This window comes from Thunnus albacares, chromosome 23, assembly GCF_914725855.1.
Source record: "Thunnus albacares chromosome 23, fThuAlb1.1, whole genome shotgun sequence".
Lineage (NCBI taxonomy): Eukaryota > Metazoa > Chordata > Actinopteri > Scombriformes > Scombridae > Thunnus > Thunnus albacares.
The window spans coordinates 7,350,295-7,371,263 of NC_058128.1; the positions used below are offsets into that span (position 1 = coordinate 7,350,295).

At 40.4% G+C, this 20,969-nt stretch overlaps 1 protein-coding gene across 10 annotated transcripts in view; it reads right to left on the reverse strand.

Moving 5' to 3' along the window:
- syt1a (synaptotagmin Ia) overlaps positions 1–20,969 on the reverse strand; it is a 203,436-nt gene that overhangs the window by 97,114 nt on the left and 85,353 nt on the right. For all 10 annotated transcript variants that reach the window (XM_044343567.1, XM_044343574.1, XM_044343572.1 and 7 more), the window contains one exon: positions 15,545–15,616. The gene's annotated coding sequence lies outside the window, so the exon portion shown is untranslated. The remainder of the gene's footprint in view (positions 1–15,544; positions 15,617–20,969) is intronic.

Here is a 20,969-nt window from a genome sequence, read left to right on the forward strand (position 1 = left end):
ACGAAGAAAAAAGGAAAGAAAAAGAAAAAACAAAACGCTCAGAAAGCGGTGTCCCTTTTTTTTTTTTCACACGACGGCTCTGGAAGCACTCACGATCACACACTCAAACACCCAGTCAACAGCTCCGGCAAGCTCGCAGCTCGCTATTCCTTCCCTCTCTCTCTGTCCGTGACACTCGCCTCCTCTCTTCCCGCCCACCTACTCCAGCCCCCTCCCCCAACTTCTCTCTCTCTCTCTCTCTCTCTCTCTCTCTCTCTCTCCCTCGCTTGCTCTTCTTCTGTCAGACAAAATGCACACATCCCCTCTATCTCTCAGCTCACTATTTTCTGACATTTTCCCCACCCACTCACACCTTCTGCTCCATGAAAACAAATATCAGTCAGAGGTACTATTACATGTGCATGTCTGCACATCATCAACAAACTTATTCTTGGTTTATGGACCATTTCAGAGGAGATTTTGTCTTGGAATAAGACAAAGCTCCTCGTGAAAACCTAATAACATCAGATGATTAATGAATAATGGCAATGAGGCATTCATGCTGTATATAATTACACTCCTGACTCCCTTTTTAAAGCCATCACCCAGACTCTCAGCTGCTCATTCACATTTATTCTTCTTTATTCTCTCCTCTCCATCTTTCTGTCTCACTCCACCTCTTCCCGTCTCTCTCTCTCTCTCACGCTGGTGTATTTCATGCTGCTCACGTCCCATTCTTCAGACAGCTAGTCAAGGGCATTCCCAGAGTAAGTGTATGCTAATGCTCTGCCTCAAGGAGCTGCCTGGCGTCCCCTCGACTCTTAGCCCGACCAGATGTGGCACCTGGCTCTCCCAGGGAGGGGGTAGCAGATGCAAAGGGAAAAGAAGGACCGGCAGCAAGAATCTGCCAAACAGTAGAGTCTCATTTGACCACTAGTATGGACATAGTGAGGCCAACAGTACCTGACCTGATGGAGCTGTGGATGTTTAATGGTGCTTTATTGGCATGGAACGCAAAAGCACTTAAGCGCACTGCCAGCTTCAGTCTTCAGCCATGAGACCAATGTTTTTTTTTTATAGATGCATTCATAGAGTCTCAGTCACAGGGTTGTTGACTCATTAAGTCAGATGAGCTGACCATGAGTTATAGCCTGGCACAGAGTAATGCAGCATACATCCAGAGAAGAAATTCAAAGGTGGAGCCATGTTTTAAGTTTTATTACTGGGAAACCTGGCAGAGATTGTTGTTTTTATACCAGGCAGGATGCAGACCAGTATAGAGAGGTTTCTATTAATACCATTAATGCCGACATGATACCTCACATCCTGTGCCATTACCAAACAATATTTTTTTAGATACTTTGGGGAATAGAAACGTGTTTTCCCACAAATTCTCACCCTTATTCAATTGACAAGTTGAGCCAAATTTCTCAAATGTTAAACACTGTCTAAACACGAGCAGCCATGCAAGATGTTTGTCAAAATAAAAAAGCTTAGCATCCCTACCTGAGGCTAATTCACCATTCACCATTTGCTTACCACATGATAATTGTGTGCACTGCAGCAAAGTAACGCTTTTGCTGCTTGCATGTTTAACAGGATGGCAAAAACTATTCCCTGGTTAGGCCATTCTTTCGAGCTTGTCCAATTAGGTTCCGTGCAACATTTATCATACCCCAAATTTATGAATTAAAGCCAATCAAAGGCACACAAACAGAGAGCCTTGATTAATGGTAATAATTTGGGGAATAAAGGAGACATGTTTACAGGAGACTGCTAGACAGTGCTGCATTTTGAGTCACTGAGTCATTGGGTGGTTTATTTATAGCATTTAGAGTCTGTGTGTCCTGTCAGGACATCCTCATTGTGGATGTAGTCCAGTAATTTGTCTGTATTGCAGTACATCAATATTATCGAAATCAATACTGGTGATGGCTTTGACAATAGTAACTCCTTTGATTCATTTTAGTCTTCTGAATGCTTATTAGAGTAATGTTCTTCTTGTATCCTACATCAGTAAAAGTAGTAATATTCAGTGCTGAATAGATGAACTTACAGTACATTTACTCTCAAAACTTTTTTATATTTTAATAACGTTTAGTTTGAGTGACAAAATCATTTCAGAAAAAAGAAAACATTGAAGAATCAGGCTTCATAATCCTAGATGGCTCAAATGTATGTACTCACACTGACAGAATTCAGATTTTTTGTACCAGAGCAGCCCTGCACAGTTTGTGCTTTGGTCATTATCATGTTATAGTATCTTTGCCATGTCTAGCATTATGTTACATAACTTGTACCGTGGCACAGGCATATAACAGCTTTGTTCTGGGATGTAGCTACATTTTCGTCATATAATATGTACATTTATTGAAAAGGCAGAGTTTCAAAGTTTTGATTACGAACATCAGCAGCGGGATACATGCCTGGTAGTTCGGACCAAACCTGAGAAGTGGATTGCAATCAAGTCCATTAATCTGTAACACTAAAACTAGGCCATACTGAAAGCTTAACAAGAAAAACAAAAGTTTTTACTGTAATCTATGATTAAGAGATCTACAGCACCCTGCTGGTGTGTTTGTCGTCTCTGTTTCCTGTCTGCCCTTCCAGCCACAATCAGCCATGCACTCATTTCCTTGATGGGTCATCTCGCATCCAATCAATCCTCCCCCCCAGGAAAATCCTTGAATTTACCTTGTTTGTTTGCTTCTTTTGTCTACGGATTAATCATGAGCCTGGTATCCATTTTCATACTCTACAGTTTAATCTGTCTACTACACTCATTTGCGAGATGCTGGAGGAAAGGACGGCTGCTGCAAACTGTAACTCTGAGAGATATACAACCGTGGGCATGAACAGATGTTAAAATGCATGATGTATGTGCAGATGTGTGTCGATGGAGAGACCCGGTGTGTAAATAAAGTTCACGGGCTGATAAAGCACAGTGAGACACATGGCACTGTTGACAACACACACACATACATAAAGGCTTACAGACATACAGGCAGGGCAGAGGCAAGGCAAACAGGGAGTCTGTGTTAATGATTACCAACTAACACCCTGCCTGGACACTGCACAGCTTGCTCTTCTGTACATAAGCTTTGGTTCAGTTGCTGTGTGTGTGTGTTACGTGTATTGTGTTGTGTGGCCATAGAGGGGGGGCGATTATTGGGTAAGGTGATGTGCCTGGAGCAGATTTGTGGCCCAGCAGTCATATGGTTCAACCCTAATGAGCAGAGGAAGAAGTGCAACCATGCTGAGCAGTGCAGGCCATCCTCTATAGAGAATATTGTTGTCTATCCCAACGAAGTCGGCCAAACACACATCCCAGCACTGCAGAGGTCATTCGCTATCGCAGCCAGGGGTTGGAAATTGCCCACCTCCAACACCACTGAGCTTATCTCCCCTGCAAACGTAAACTGGCTGGAAGATAATAGTTTTGGCCAAACACTCTCTCTGAGAAAGAGAGTGAACACTCCGGAAAGTCTCCATATGAGTTGTTTTGAGATTAATGGCTCTCTGAACAGGAAAAACCGGCCGCTGTGAAACCGCTAATGATTGAACTGGATCTCTGGGTGCAGATTTCTGCCCTCTGTGGACGTCACTGAGCTGTAAAGGTGCAGCAGATATCCGTGTATGTTAAAACAACAGCAAGATGCATTCAAAAACTCAAGAGATGAAGATTTATGTAGCATGAACATGCTATTCTCTGCTGCAGAGAATCAATATTTCCTCTACTAAATGGAAACCTTCGAGTGGTCACGTGTCTCGCATCCAGAGTCCATTAAATTCTTATTTCACTTTAGCTATTGGAGTACTAGATACTATTTTGTAGTGCATGTGTGTATGAGTGTGTTGAAAGGATTGAGTAAACAGTCTCACCACAAGGCCCATTAGCATTAGCCCAGTAGCTGCTCTGAAGTGTTTATTACTAGATGGAGTTCACCAGTTGTCATGCTAATGTAGATGTTTAAATTTCCATTTTGTTTCTGAGTATTACTTCCATGCTGGCCTGAAAATATAGCTTCAAAGCTCCAGAACAGCTACAACATGGACCCTGTAGTGAGATTCTTTTCTCAGCTGCTCTTCCTAAGGTCAAGAATGAACTTTGAACCTCAAGTTAAAAGATGTCACAGTCACAGTATAGCCTAGAGACAGGTGACTTCTGAGAAATGCAACACAGAAATACCACTTAGAGAGGATATAACATGCTTTTTGTGATTTTCTGTTATTCATATACTGTTATGATGTCGAATGTTTATGTCAAACATAGTCAGAGGTCCAAAACATGAGGTGTACATATGTAAAAATGTCCTTGGGCTTGTCCTTGTGATGATGTCAGACTGTTTGGGCAACGCCCACAAACGACCATCTGTTCTGTAGCCTTTGTTGCTAAGGTTGTTTCTTTGTTTATTTGCGTTTGCCACTCACATATTTCGGATTGGATTTGGGCTCGAGCATGTATAAGTAAAAGTTACTACAAGGAACTTTCATTTCGTGTTGATTTTAGGGGCCCTTGTGGACAAAAGTTGTAGTGTTTTCCCGAAATGAAGACTGCATTTCCCATGAGCACCGCTGCCTTGTGTCATAAAGATCTGGCTAGCGTGTGCATTTGTTTTGGAAGCGAGTCAAAGAAAGATGCCACTTATTTTTAATACTATTTTTCTTTTTTCAACACAGCTGTTTACTGGATGCATAGTGATGAGGTTATATATCTATTTGTGGCTATGTAAGATTGATAACTGTAATATGACGAGCAAAGTAAACTTTGTTTTAGTATCGTTACACGTAAAGCTGCATTCACACTAAATCTGGTTGCAGACATTTAGCATAACTATATAGAAACAGTCAATCTTCTCCCTGATGGTCTTGTTTGCTTATGTAGGTCATATAGATGCGTCAGAGGCATCATGAGACTGTTTCATAACTAGCTACAAGTTACTTATAGTAACTTTAAATAAGGAGTTTTTGGGTTGTTTTTTTTTTTACTGTAAATCATGCAAAGATATTCCAGCAGAGCCCAGAATATAAATATAGATCTGGAAATGTGCATGGCATCCCCTTTTACATCATAGATGGAGACTGATAAATAAAATGTTGAATGTAACCAGTTGTTCCCATAGCAGGATAGAGTGCTAGTTATAAGCCCTTATTGTGTTAAATATACCAATGATCATTTCAATGTCATTTAACAAACTATTCAGTATAGGATAAATCTTCCACTTCTCAGTTATGACTGACAGAAAGCTGATCCAAATGTAACACTGACTGAAATTCAACAAGAGTCAACACCTTCTAAAGCATCTACGTCAACACCCCTGTAAAGAAAAACAAACAATCATTATTCCTTCTCCTCGCGACAGAAACCTTCATCATCTCAGTTTTTTGCGTAGGAGAACGGAAGTGGCACTTTTTCAACATTTCAAAAGAACCAGACAAGGAACATGAACAGAAAAAGCAAGAAGAAGAAAGAAAAAAAAAAGTCAAAGCAGGGGCCTGTCAGTGTTCAACCTAGATGGAACGAGAGAGGAAAATGAAAGAGGAGAGAGATCAACCGGGTGAAAGAGGAACGAAAAGGGCGAAATGGCATTTAGAAGAAAAAAGGTGATGAAATAAAAGGATATGGGTGAACAAAAAGGGACAATTTCCCAAATGTCAGGAGCATTTGAATGGTCACCTTTGGACACTGCAAATCACCGGTCTTATTCAACCACTAAGAGAGAGGATGAGGAGCTTCAGGACTGGAAGTACGTACTGTAGCTTTTATAACTCATCTCTACAAACCTTTAATGACTAGACTTAACTGTACACAAATTGTGCTACATTTAAATGACCGTCTAAAGGTAATAATTACATTGTACTATTGCAATGTTAAAGGATCATTAAGTGACATTGAAATCTTATGTACAGTATCTTCTAATTAGCACTCTTTCCTGCTCTGGGAGCCACCAGTGACATTTTATTTATTTGTCTCCATCTGTGATGTTAAGCGGCATTTCTGCATTTCTTCCAAAAAAAAAAAAAATCTGTATCTCCCCTTTAATGCCTTCAAATTGTATTGCTTTGATCCACCCAGAGTATCCAGTGCTAATTCTCTCTGAGACAGAGACATGCACTTCCAAATGGAGGAAAGCAGCCCTAATTACAGCTGATGCTCTCATTTAATCTCTCTCTGATTCTCTCCCCCCCTCATCCTCTCTCTCTCTCTCTTTCTCTTTCTCTCTCTCACTCTCTGTCTCTCTCTACCGCAGGCAGGAAGCTGCCACGAATCACTTACAGCTTTATCGGCGGATAAGTGGCTGTTCAAATATGGAGCTATTCAGAGAACTCTTTTCAATACACACAGGTGCTCCTTTTCACCACCATCCGGCTTCTCTCACTTACACACACACACACACACATGCATGATGCAGATACTGTACATAAACTCCACACACGCACACATATACATGCACACACATGCACGCAGTTACACACACACACACACAACACCTGCTGGGGTCAGTAACACTTGCCAATGCCACTGATGTCACACAGATGTTTGGCTGTCATCTGAGGTCACAAGAGGAGCGGAGGAAGACCAAGGAGCTGCTTGTTTGCCCTAAATTTTCCATTTTTAAATTGCTAACAGCTCCGGCGGGTTTCTTCGGTTACTTAAAGGAGCATCACCGTGGTTTTTAATGTTTTATCCAATCAACTACAATTTGCATACGCTTACTTCATCAGCGTATAATAAGCGTTTGATTTTCCAACTTCTAGACAGCTATTCTCCAATCATTGTAATGTGTTATGAAAGTCATGTTTTGTTACTTTCATTATATGTATTATTATCTTGTCAAGCTAAATTATCATGGTATGCATTTCATATTGTAAAACATATTGCTGGTGAACACAGAAATTTAGATATTTTGGATATATTGAAAAGTACAATGTGAAAATGGTCATTTCTTGCATGAATAGATTTGCCAGAGCATCTTTGAATTAACATACTAGGAGCGTTTTCAAAACAACATCCAATTAATTGCATTAATTAATCTTTTCGGCCATTTTGGGGCAGTGCCACTATTCACTGTGTCTTTAGGTCTCTTTTGGTCTTCTGAGGAAAATATCCAGCTCTTTAAATACTCCATCATGTTCACCAGCTAATCGCCAACTTTGTCTATCAGCCGTTTGGTGTTGTGCGGGTAGTGAACAGTGAGTTTATCAGAGCTTTTTCTCTGAAAAACAGCTGCCTTCTGCATCTGGAAATGAAGTTGATGGTAGCAGCAAGTGTAAAACCAAAACAATGAGCTAAAAGACACTAAAACGCCTCGTAGAGCTGGCTGATAGTTCTGTGTTTGTCACTATGAATGACACCTTTCATTTCATTTAATCCACTGTTGATATAATATATTGATTAGTGCAGCCCTCTGTCAATTGATATTCACACTCCAGCTGCTTCTTGGAGGGTATAAAATAATCTAAAACCTATAAAATCTATAAATATGCTTTGGAAAATCAACTAATCTCACTTATTTAGCTGTTTATTACTTTCATTTAAACATAAACCCAGAGGAGGACAACTGATGACTCCAATAGTTTTCAGGAGAAAGCCCAATCTGCATGCTCAGTATAGCCTTTATCTCCTCTGCTTCTCTTCTAACTCCAGCCACCAGACGCTGCTGCTTACAGAGGTCACACATCCTGCTCATCCCAGCAGTGATAATTACGACGTTCTTATGGGAAGATGAGTGGCCCTTTTGACCTGAGAGTCCCCTTGACTCGCACGTATGAGGATGGGGGAGAGCGAGCGTGAGAGGAATTCATCGAGACTGATGACCGGAGCCCTTCGGACTGAGAGTACACATCTAACACATAAACAAAACCATCAAGGAGCATCATGGACCCCTGTCTGGGACGGGATCAAGGAGTCAGCGCCGCCTGTTAAAGCACCCCAGGCCGAGTCTGTGTAGGGGACTCAGAAGGGGGATTAGTGGGGATTTAGAGAGCAGTAATTACCCTTGCTTGTGGAGGGTCTGTTAATTAAATTACCTTAGCAACCCCCGTTACTGCCCAGCCACACAGAGCCTCCAAGGTCAGCGAGAGTGAAATTTCATGATATGCAAAATTTGTTTTGCGTTGTCATCGGAAAACATTGCCCTTTGTACGTTCTACTTATCAGAGGCTCTTTTTTAGCATATAAATTGAAAATGTGACTAGGGATCACATGCATTATGCATCACATTCAATGTAAATACCATATTTTTTTCTAGGTATTTTCACGGTCTCATTAAATAAGTCACACTGCATCCTCAGAAAACATAATGCTGGTGTACTTTTGTGCGATACTTGTCCACACAATAGAATTTAGCACGCTTGTGTGTGTGTGCTTGGGAGGGAGAGAAGGTATACATTATGTTATAGCTTTGTTTGCATGGATATATCATAGCACCTTGTTGTAGTCACATTAATCTTCAGGTGGTTTGATAATACCTATATGTTCGGGAAAAAAAACATGGAATTAAGCTATTGTGAAGAGAGACATCCTATGGCTTTGCTTACCGATGGTTGCTCCATACGGTGTATTGGCGGTTAAGTGAGAAATAAGCTGATGTTAAAGACCAGCGGATTTGGAGTGAGAGCAAAGAGAGAGAGAGGGAGAGAGAGAGAGAGATGCGTGGGAGTAGCAGCAGCTCCCACACAGACAGGAAAGTCACGATCCACCACTGAACAGCACTGGCTCCTCTGCTCAAACTGACATATAAACACGCCAACAACAACTCCAAGGCAGAAATGCAATCTCACATTCACGGCATGTATGGAATGCAACTTGGCACAATCAATGTTAAATGAATACTAATGAGGCCTACGATTTAAAGCTGCAACGATTGGTCGATTCATCAAGTAGTCCATCGACAGAAAATTAATCGCCAACTCTTGTGATAATCGATTTGAGTAGTTTTTTTAAGAAAAAATGCTAAAATTCTCTGGTTCCAGCTTCTGAAATGTGAATACTTTCTGGTTTATTTAGTGCTCTGTGGTAGTAAACTGAATATTTTTAGGGCTGTGGACTGTTCATCAGGACAAAAACAAAACATTTTAGGTTGAATCTTGGGGTTTGGAAAACAGCGATAAACATTTTTCACCATGTTCTGACATTTTAAAGACCAAACAGCTGATTGATATTCAGTATTCAGCTGTTTATGACTTCTATAGATCCATAAGCTGCAGCAGAATGATAACGTCCTGCACCCACGTCCGCATACGCTGACATACAAACGTGGACGCACGAGCACATACACACTCTAAATACATACAAGCAAACCGAATCGCACTCAAACACAGACACCCACATTCTTCACCAGGGATGGTGGCTTAACTGAAATGGATTAGCATGTAATTAATTGCCTTCCATTCCACTACAATTACAGGAAATTAATTAATTCCTCTTCCTTTAAATTGTGATCAAACAGACTACAGTAGTTTCCTTTGGCTCATTCAAGCTTTAAGATGAAAAGAAATCTCACTCCTTATCCAAACACCCACAGTCTAACTGGTCAGCCTCATGACAGCGTCTAACAAAATAATGATCATACTCCACCTCTGAGTGAAGGCGATAGATCAGAGTGTCTGAAGTCATTCAGTTACTCAGGCGAAAAGCTCTCCTGTGAAATAGGTTGTTTGCAGTGGGTAGTGTTGATTGGTTTATTATCTGACTAGGGATGTTAACCACTGAGAATATTTTTGACCAGTTACACATGTCGGCCTATGAGTTCATTTGCATACTAGGGTTGGGTACTGAACTCGTTATTCACGTTTGATCAATCGGTGCCAAATTTCGGTGGCTTCCTTGCAGGACTAAAGTGAGGGCAGCCCCGAAATAAGTTTTAAAAACACAGATTTACTGACCGAAGCGTCTCAAACAGAAGCTCTGACACTGACAAGAGCACCAACCTGTAGATACAAAGAGACGTGACAGATCCATTTTACCAACCTGCACAGCAGCTAGCAGCTAGTTAGCATGGCTAGAATCGTTAGCATAGCCGTGCCTCGCTGTGTGTAGCCCATAGGTGTAGCTTCGGTGCCTCTGGTTTAACAGCACCTCGCTGGGCAGGTGATAGGTGTGTTTATGTTGTTTGTGTGCTCTGAGAGACTTCACGGCGCAGATATAAAGCCTCACAGTTGACAGACTGTTAGCCTTGCATGCTAATCCTACAGTCTATCTGTAATAACGACATAGGTGTTACTTTGTCAAATGATTGAGATGATGATTGAGCAGATATGCTAGTGGTTGAGGGTGAGGGATTGAAAGAGCTAGTTCAGTTCCTCAAGCCTGAGTACATTATACCATCAAGAGCCACTGTGACTAAAGGCATTAAAAAACACTTTGAGGTGAAGAAGGATGAGCTAAAAGTCAAGCTAACCAGGGCAGACAAGCAAGCTCTGACCACCGACTCTCACAAAAGAAAGCTAGATCACAACTTCACAAGCAGGCACAAAAAAACATTAGCTCATTTACTACCAGCTTGTAACAAATAAGCTTTGCTCCCACAATGCCAATTCATTAGTTCAACAGTGTTCTCAGAACAACAAATGAAGAGAAGAAACTATGATCCGTATTCAAAGTGAGTATCAATCAGAGTAGCACTACTTACATGTGTGTTCATTTAAATAACAATATGATTCCTTGTTTATGTTTCATTCTTGATTTTATTCCTGAGTCCAGAATATTGGGAATCTAGTCCAGTCAGGGTTAAAGTCCCCCTCCACTCAAAAATGTGTTTTTCTTCTTGTTCCTATAGTCGGATGTTTGAGCGTCACTGCCTCACATCACAGTTTGACACTAGAAGGCAGTTTTCATATTCATCTGCTGAAAGTGGAAAGTTTCTCTGCGCTCATTGAAAATCTGATTTTAAGTAGTGGTCCTACGTGCAGGATTTGTGACATCCTAACTAGTTTGGAGCCAATCGTGGTCCATCATACAACTTACACATGTGTGGTGATGAAACTTGAAGCCTCCAGTGCACAAACACTGAGAATGAACTTATCAGTGAAGCGGGAGACATCTCTTTCATATTTATAGAATAAAAAAAGATGTAATTTATGGTGGTAATTAAATCAGACACACATCATTGTTCCAAGCAGAGTATTTTTATGCGTTTTAATACATGTCTGGAGGGGATCTTTATATTTTTATAAACAAGCACCTAAACTCTTCCATCATTCAAGGAGTGTCATGCTATCAATCCCTTTGTGGCATAAAGAGCTTCTTTTATTTACAAGGAAAAAGCTTTAGTTACAGAAATGCATAACTGTGAGCAGAGAATAGGGCTGCAACCAACAATTATTTTCATTATAAATTAATCAGCCATTTATTTCCTTGATTAATAAATAATCTCTAGTCTATGAAATGCCATCCAGCTAACAGTACAGAACACAAAGAAATACAGCAAATCATTTTTGAGAAGGTAGAACCAGCTATGTTTTTGGCATTGTGAAAATAATTCACAAAATGAATCGATTCTCAAAACTGTTGCCAGTTAATTTCCTCTCAATCAATGAATTGACTAATTGTTTCAGCTCTGGATTGGAGGGTTGGACTTCAATTCCAAGAGAGCATCATAGTTTTTGGAGCTCAGACAGAAAAGGTGTTTGGGTGGATATGTACCGTGTCTGCGTGCTGATGAAAGCAGTCTGGTCAGATCTGGTCCCTTACTGTGCATAACAGATAGTACAGAACATGGCAGCACAATTGCTCATTAGGCAGAATTGACTCTGTCTGTCAAGCACCTGTGTTTTGGGGGGGAAAGGCGGCTAGCCATATGTTTCTTGGGACTGCAGAGGATGATTGATGCCCCTATTGTACATCAGGTGTTAAAATCCCAGACACCCAAGGGTTTGCATGTCTGTTTTTTTTCCTTTCTACTTCCTATGGTTACGGGTGGAAAGAACCGGAGGTGGGTTGGCAGCTCTCCAGAAGACATTCGATCGACAGACATGTATCACATAACAGTGCCATTGCCTTCCACTGCAGCCTACCGGAACATGTAGAAGGCATGAACAGCTGGTGCCAGATACCCTCTATAGCACCTGACGGGTGTGATGCTATCTACTTGGCAGAATTAGGCCGCCTCACAGAGCAATAATTACAACAAGAGATCTTAATCTCAACCATGAGACTGAAAGCAAAGGCAAAGTGTGAGGGGAAATCTCTCTGATAAACATGTCCAAGTCACATAGCCTCTCTGAAGTCATCACGCCCCCCTTAACAACGCTTGCATCCTTTATTCGTCACCCCCAGAAGTCACCTTGACAGTGCCCTTCACGGCCCTCCGTCACTACACCGCCTGCATGTGACTGAACAGATCGGACAGAATCGTTTATTCGATTCGCTGAAAGGTGTTTTAGAACATGCTTTAGGGATTTGAATCTAAAGACCAGCTTGCTTGAAACATAGGGCTAGTATTATATGGGGACCTCAAATAAATTTCCATTCAGTCTCTGCTTCTCGCATCTGCTGGATCTCATCTCTTGCTCTGGATGTGAATCAGTGCATGAAATTAAGGAGAAAAATAAGAGATAATTACACACACAAAAACAAAATCCAGCTAAAATTACACTTGATTGGTGCAAAAATTTTTATCAACACAAATCTGTCTGAATCAAAATATAGTCGATAATTTGCACTGGGATCAGTTAACCAATTACACACATTCAGACACATTTGATTAAAATGACAGATGGTTTCAACAAATATGAGAAAGCAGAGAAAATTAGTCCAGTGCAACGAGAGTTCGAGCTTAGAGTAAAAAAAAAAAAAGCTGGGTAGAGGGTGGGGGGTAACATCTTCATTTAGCCAGTGTCACGGAGTAAGTTGGACTCTAATGAACTCTTTATCCTGTTTGTAAGCTTCCAACTCGCATTTATTCTCTGGATAAATGACAAAGCTGAAGGCAGAGTAAGTTACAGAGAGGCAGGAACCCTGGGACTCTCAGTTTAACCTCGTCTGCCCTAATGGATGCTGGTGAATTGCATTGTTTTAGCAAAGAAAATTGGGGCCCTGCTCAGGACTACATAAGGAAGAAGTCGAGCTACACTCCTCCCAGTTCATCTGAGCTCCACGCTTCTCCTCACTTTTTCTCCCTCTCTTACTTCCTCCGTCTCTCTGCGGACGGCACTCTGCCACTTTGGATATGTCATGGGCAATAAGGATGAAAAATTGAACTGCTCTTTGGGTCCCCAGTCAGCGTGCCGGCTCCGTCCTCCACCTTCACATGCCTGGAGGAGGCCGAGCTCCACGCTCACAAAACAAAATGGGATTTAACAAGGCTAGAATCACTCACAATGCCTCCGTAAATAGCCGGTGAACCCTACCTGAACCGGCATTGGCGGTTTAAATATGGACTTTAACATAGAAGTGTGGAGTGAGAGGTTGGAGTTTTGACAGCGCAGGGAGGATTGTAAAGGTCTTTATCCACAATAAAATACAAACAGAACAACCAGGTTACATCAAAACACATACGCCGAAGTCAGCATGAATCATGTATCTGCTTCACCACAGTAGGGAATGTGTGCTCTGATAACTAATCTCTTTCAATGCACCATTTTAATCAGAGTCCTCTCTTTATTTTTCTTTTTTGAGTTCCTTCTTTTTCACTCAGACTCTTGAGAAAGATGTGTGATTTCTGTTATTTTCAGACTGTAGACATACCCAGTGTTTTATGTGAAAAGTATTTTCCAATGCATGTGGTTTCGTCTCCATTTTCCATACTGTGTTATATATTTTCCCATTATAATTGTCACAAAACTTTCAGTCATATCATACTCGCTCTAGTATTTTTGGATTAAGGCTGCAAAGATTTATCTGCCAATTAGTTTCTCAATGAATCGTTACTATGATGTCTATACAGTGTTGGAAAATGGTGAAATATGCCTGAGTAAACACATCCAAATATCTTGTTTTATTTAACCAACAGTCCAAAAACTGAAGATGTTCAATTTCCTATCACAGAAGACCAGAAAACTGGCAAATATTCACATTTGAGAAGCCACAACCAGTGGTTGTTTTGGTATTTATGTTTGTATTAATGATATAAACATTTCAAAGTAGTTGCCAATTAATTTTCTGTCATTAGACCAATCAATTAATGGACTAATCATTTCAGCTCTCTCTCTCATTGTGAAAATGAATTTGTGTTCGTATGGCAGTAGGAACAAGTAGATTGCTACAAGCTTGTTTTTAAAAATTCAAAAACACTACCTCTACTGTTCATAGTGGTCTAAATATCTGTTTATTGGGCCTCTAAACTTGCAATAATTGTGTACTGTATGACTTTAGGAACATGTGCTGAACCAATTAAATTTCGACTGGCCATAAAAACAGGGTATGAACAGGACCACTGGATCCAACTAAACACTGCATGTGACTTCACCACATTTCCATATTAACATTGACGTGGGCATGTGTTGATGTGAAACAACAAAGTCCCTAGTCTTCTTTAGTGCTCGGTAATCAGCATGATAAACAGTTGCCATCAGATTCCCAGACGACATATGATTCATCTTGTTTTTCTTTTTCTGCTAATAACACAGCTTGTATGATGGCAGGTGGATGTAGCGTACAGTCAGCTAGTGATTCTATTCTCCTCTGAGGTAAGGTAAAATCAATAAGACATTATTCCACCCATATGTATTGGACCCTTATGTAATCCATTGTGGCAGTGTGAAGACACGTGGATGGCGGAGAACAATCTGCATAACTGGCAGCTCGCTGGTTTACCGTACAGTGCATCTAAATAGTGGGTACATCCATAAATTGGTTCTCTGAGCAGCAGAGTGTCCTCAAGGGTCAAAGCAGACTTGCTAATTTCTAGTCATTTATTCACAGCGTCAGCCTCTTTTGTGAGTTTTCAGTACACTTCGGGTTTGGGCTGAAAATGTTCCAGCCAAATAAGCTTTAATCAAACCAGCAAAATATGCAATTAAGCAGGCTTCAGCAACTCCGCACAAAGCAAATAACTTATTTGGAACAGATTACATCGCATTTTCATTCACGATGGCGCGTCATCTTCCATCATCGTGCCTATCATATGAAAAATATATGTTTTAATATTACGCTGCACCAAGAAAGCGCTCCTTTTCATAACTTTCTATTTAGGAGATGCAACCAGATAGATTCTAGGTGGTAAGGCTGTTTGTAGCAAAAGTATTGAAAGCTCAGAGGGGAAAAAAAATGATAACACACTTTATGAGCCATTAAAGTTATGTTCAGATGAATTCCCAGTGCAGTATCACAACAATGAAATAAGTTTAAATGAATTTTACATTATCACCATGGGGAATATAGCACATCAAGAAATGGGAGAAAAAATCAAAGGAAAACAGAAAATAAATATGCACGTAGCATAACAGAACTTAACTAAAGTTTCAACACAAAAAAGGTACGGATTGAAGCAAAATACGAAACAAGGACATATTTTTTGTATTTGTTTAACATTACTGTTCTTGAAACTGAATAGGACCTATGACATTTCAGCAAAAAAGCAGAAAGATGCTCAGTGTTTCGTAAAAAGAAAAACAGACCAACCTTTAACTCAACGATGCCTGCTGCAGTGTCTCTTTAAATGCTTCCTCCACTCTCACCAGCAGTCGCTCAGATCTAGGGGAGATGAAAATGGAAAAATATGAGCATGTTTGCACAAATGAATGAAAAACAGCAGTCTATCTTATGCTGATTCTCACAGTCGGCTCCAGTCGTCCCTGAGATACTTTCAGGGGCTCTTCCTTTTAAAATGATGCTAAAAGGAATTAACTGCAGGTACACAAGACAAAGAGCACATGCCTGCTTTGCATCAGAAATCCCAGAATAATAATAATAGCTCACAATGAGCTCAAACAGCTGTATCCAGGAACTAGGCACAGATAAATAAACCTACGTCTTTTGCCCCTGTTGATTGTTCCATGAGCTCAGTAATCTGTGCATGTCAGTGGTAGGGTGGCAGATATCCATTATCGATGGACAGTTTTCACAGACAATTGGCCGTATTCAGTGAACGGCCAGTGGAGAGCAGCCATGTGTTGGAGGACCAGTACAGACAGCAGCTGGGGATCTCCTCCCAACAGATGCTGCCTGCTGTGGAGGTGCGGGAAGCTTTCCAGTGCAGCCCTGGTGGGGGAATGTGGTGGTCTGGGTGCTGTCTACCCTCACTGCTGCTGTTGCTGCTGTGCATTACTCTAATGAGGATATCAATGCAATGTTAAGTCTCTCAAATGGGTTTAAGCTCTGGTAATTAAATAATTAGTCGAATTGTTGATTGATTTGGTTAATTTTTATAGAACTGACAATTGAATATCTTTGGATTTGGGATTGTTAGCTGGACAAAATAAGTGATTTAAAGAAATCTGTTCAAACTGTGGAAATTTGTGATTGAATTTTCACTTTTTTCTGACATTTTGTACACAAAACGGTTAGTTGAAAATCCAAAAAGTTAGCTGTAGCTCTTATTTATTTTAGGAGAGCTGTAGTGATTTGGAGGCTTACAAGTAGCTTTTGCCATAATGGAAATCAAACCTAAACCTAGAGGTACTAAATTCAGTATAACATACTGTTCTGTAACAGTAGCGACACATGAGTTGGATTATTGTCTAGTGGTTTTAGGTAGATACAGTGATGTTTAATAAGAACTATTACAAAAATAAACATGATTATCATTTTAAGTCGCTGTAAGACAAGAATCGGTTTCATCTTTAGACTTTATTTAGGTATCCTTTTGGACCACTTGAAACCAGACTTTTCAAAGAACCTACAGTAATCAAAGGGATTTGTTTGTTCTTGTTTTGGTAGCTGGCTAAACAGCCAGAAATCCAATTTAGCACAGTAACCAACGACATTCATCCTCTAGGGAGCATGAAAGGATTCAGTCAATTTTATAGAAATCTGACAAGTACATTTCTTGTGTGGAAATTTACATTTTGGCCTGATAGTGATGTTAAAAGAAAGGTCAGGAGGTCACTGAAATCATTATAAATCATCCATCTAGGAATTATGAATATGCACTGAAAATTTTATGGAAATTTGGCCATCGGTTTTCTAAATACCAAGATGTTCGTTGACGTAAATAATGATGTAAAACTTGATAAAAGATCAGGAAGTTAGCGAATCATTATGAATCATCTCCTTGGGGCCATGAATATCACTCCATCCATAAGACAATTCATGATAATCTGGCCGGTGGCTGTTGAGAGATTCCACTTCTGAGCCAAAGTTCGATGGACAGACAGACTAATCGACCAATCCACCGATCAACATCCTTGTTCTAGGGTCCCACCACTAGTGGAGAACAAATATCCAACATTGCTGTGCTGCAGTTGTGAGTGAATGTGGTCTGACTACTGATGATTTGCCATTCATTATCCCCCTCATACTGTGAAAAGTGTATTTACCGACCAAGTGATGCACAGATTAGAAGCCATTACCTCTACTTGGCAGGAGTATAAAAGGAAACAGCGCATTCATTCACATTTCAATGCACCTGTCATGCCTTATCAGAATACAAAATTATGATGGAAAGTGAAAAGGTAAATAAATACAATTTTACACAGCACCAGTCAAATTCAAACATATTCAAATTCATTATGCTGGTGTGCGATTCTTTTCTTTATTTTCCCCATAGATAGTCAGCATATTAGTTAAAAAATGATGGTATTATGAAACATATAGTAAGTTTTTTATATTATAGATTATGCTATATTTTCATGTCACTCATTAAACTAGTCATTCTGTAGCATTTAATATAATAAAACAGACAGTTTTATTGCTAAGTGCAGCAGAGTTTTTGTATTTGTTGTTTGTAAAGAATTCAGGAACATTTTATGCCAGTTTTTTTGGGGTGTTTACATGTCATCCCATTTTATTTTCCCTAATAACATCATATATTAGCTGTATATTGGGTCCATACTGGGAACTGAGGGGCTGCTCTCAACAGTTTCACACACGTTCCAGCTGTTCTCGCATGTAAATCACATACAGAGTGCGGGGCTGTGGTGACAGCAAGTCGCACTATATTCCTGTTCACAAATCAATGATGCGTCATCATTGAAAATGCGCTGCTAAATATGCATGCATAACAAATAGCATGATCGGAACACAATGAGCATGTCATCGTGATATTAGTCGCTCGCAACAGAGTATTTGCCTTTGTGACTTTCAACAGCCATCTGCACACATTCTTTTGTGAGGCTTCATAGAACACAGTTCCCGTTTCCTGCTGTGTTTTCACATTTTCTCCTCCAATCCTTCTGCTCATCAATTTTTTTTTCACCACTTTTCAAACATACTGGGACTCTGGAATAACAATTCCTCTTCTTAATAGCTCTCTGTTTTGAAGTGTTTGTCCACCTCTCTGTTGCTCTCTTGAATGTCTCTCCCTAGATACATATGCAGGTCTCACCTCCATCATCCACATGTTAAACTTGCACATTTATGCAGCAGACTAACCTATTCCATCCATAAGTAGTTTCCATCATTTATTCACTTGTAGCACATGCTATGAATGGAATCGTAAGCAGAGGCCAACGTCAATGATGCAGTTCATGAATAATATGGACCCCTGCCCGATTTTTTGCCAATATCTGAGCCTGCAATCATGCAACCACAAGCCATTCCCGCTTCCCCAACCCCACTCTGATATCACTAGTAGAAATGACATTCATTTCATCTCACAGCATTCCAGATACGGCAAATGTAACACACAGTACGATATCCATGCTCAACAACCTGTACAGTAGCTTATGTAATGACATGATGAGGAAGCAAGGACACCATCTTTACATCTGAGTGTAGACTGAGAACCAGTCGTTGGGGGGATGGGAGACACTTGACAGGAGAGATATTACCACAGTAATCTACACTGAGAGGGTGAGCTGTAGAGCACGCTGACCTTGAAGAGTTTAACCTGCCAATCAAAAGAGTGTTTCTCCTCTCTGATAGGCAGCGAGGCAGAAAGCAAAGCCCCAGATATGTCAGCTGGGTCCAGATGTATAAATGATGTGGCGCCACAAAAAGAATATGTGCACCACTTTCCACTCTGAAACTGGGAGTTTTTTTAAAAACTGAAGATTGGGTTTATGTGTATCTTCATGCATGCTTTACACCAGAAAACACACCAGCCAGTAGTTTGATGGTGATTGCTGTAACACTAAACCGCAAGTGGCTGTTGACAGACAGAAGCAGTGCTGTCAGCCATGTTAACATGTTCACTATGTCAACATGCTATGCTAATGTTTAGCAGGTAATATTTACCATGTTCTCCATCTTAGTTGAGCTCGTTAGCATGGTAATATTTTCTAATCATCACTAAACACAAAGTTGAGGCTAATGGGAATGTATGGTGTTTGGTCATGAACTAAACTAAACCTTGGCCTGATGATGGCGCTAACAAAAAACTAAAGGATCTCTAAAGTCATTACAATTCATCCTGTGGGAAACATGATTGTGTGCACCGAATTTCATAGCAATCCATCCAATATAACAACCAAAATACATAAACTCATGATGGCGCTAGAGGAAAAGTCAGGGGATAGCCAAAGTCAGTAGACTTAATCCTCTGGGTATCATCAATGGCTGTGCAAAATTTCATGGCAATCCATCCAATAATTCAGTCTAGGCCAAGGTAGTGGACTGACCAACCCACACTATCATCCCCAGACCATGCCTTGCAAGTTAAAAACAGCAGTAACAGACTGAAAAAGTGGGGCTAATGAGAAATAATGAGCTGCATGGGTTGGCCCATGTACCAGCCATATAAGATACTGATATCATGAACCATGATTAGAACTAAGAAACATGTCTCCTTCCCCTTCAATTGGGCTAATTTAGCGTATGTGGAAAAAATTTTCTTTTACTCACCACTAGATTCCTGTAGCATTATTAGCCTACTGTCCATGACAGCAGCTATAATCACCGACTGTGCAAATGTAATCACCACTGACAAGCTCAGTGTCAGAGAGGAGCCTTCCCGTCTTTAAAAGCGCCATAAAATGAATGTAGTATCAATGGCACGAAAGAAGAAGAAATATTTTTGTAAAAAAAAAATCACTGAGGCACACATCATAGTATATTTAATATTAGAAAGCCTATTTGTGAATGAATGAGGAGGGCAGTGCTCGATTCTTTGTGCTTCGACACACCATCAATGTGTGTCCTACTACAAAGATGAATGCCACTAAAGTGCTTAGCAACTGTTTCCCAGCATGCCTCACAGCAACCACGCTCCCCTGTGCAGAGCATCTACATAAGGTAAATCTCTATGTGCATGGGTCTCCACCAGGCTTTCCATCTGCTGCAAGGGAGATGCTTCCACTGGTAAAAACAGTGAACATGTTTATAGCTGAAGCTTTAATTTCACTGCCACTTTATGTTTACTTGCTTTATGTAACAGCTCCTACCCCATAACTTTACATTTCTATCTCAAATAGATAGAAATCTCACATATTCTTCCACTATGATGTCTTGAAAGCACAAGGAGATGGATCATCCTTGCATGATCTTTGAGCCCCGCTGAGATTTTCATAAAAATACATGCTGTCGTTCCCTTTCTACTCATTTCTCGAGATCTTCCTCCCGTCTCTTTGCCACATGCGGTCTCTCACCCTTTGCTTTCACCCAGATGCGTTGTTCTGTTGTCCATAATAAGGTTTGGTTCTGCGCTGCACCGAGTTTGCTGAAAATATTGAGTGACAGTGAAGTATAAATGTTACAAGGTGCAGAGATTGACACCCAATGGTGGAACGAATGAGAAATGAAAAAAAAAAAAAAACATGACACCCGGTAAAGCTGCAAGCCGAGACTCAGACTTGTGTTTTATCATTTTTAACAGTTCTATTTTTGCGAGAAAACTCACTCAATATTCTCATGCATTTCTTATCTCCCCCCCCCATCAACAACAACACCCCGCCTGCTGTTATTCACACCAAAGAGTTTGAATCGAGTCTTGGTTAGAGACATGCTGCAC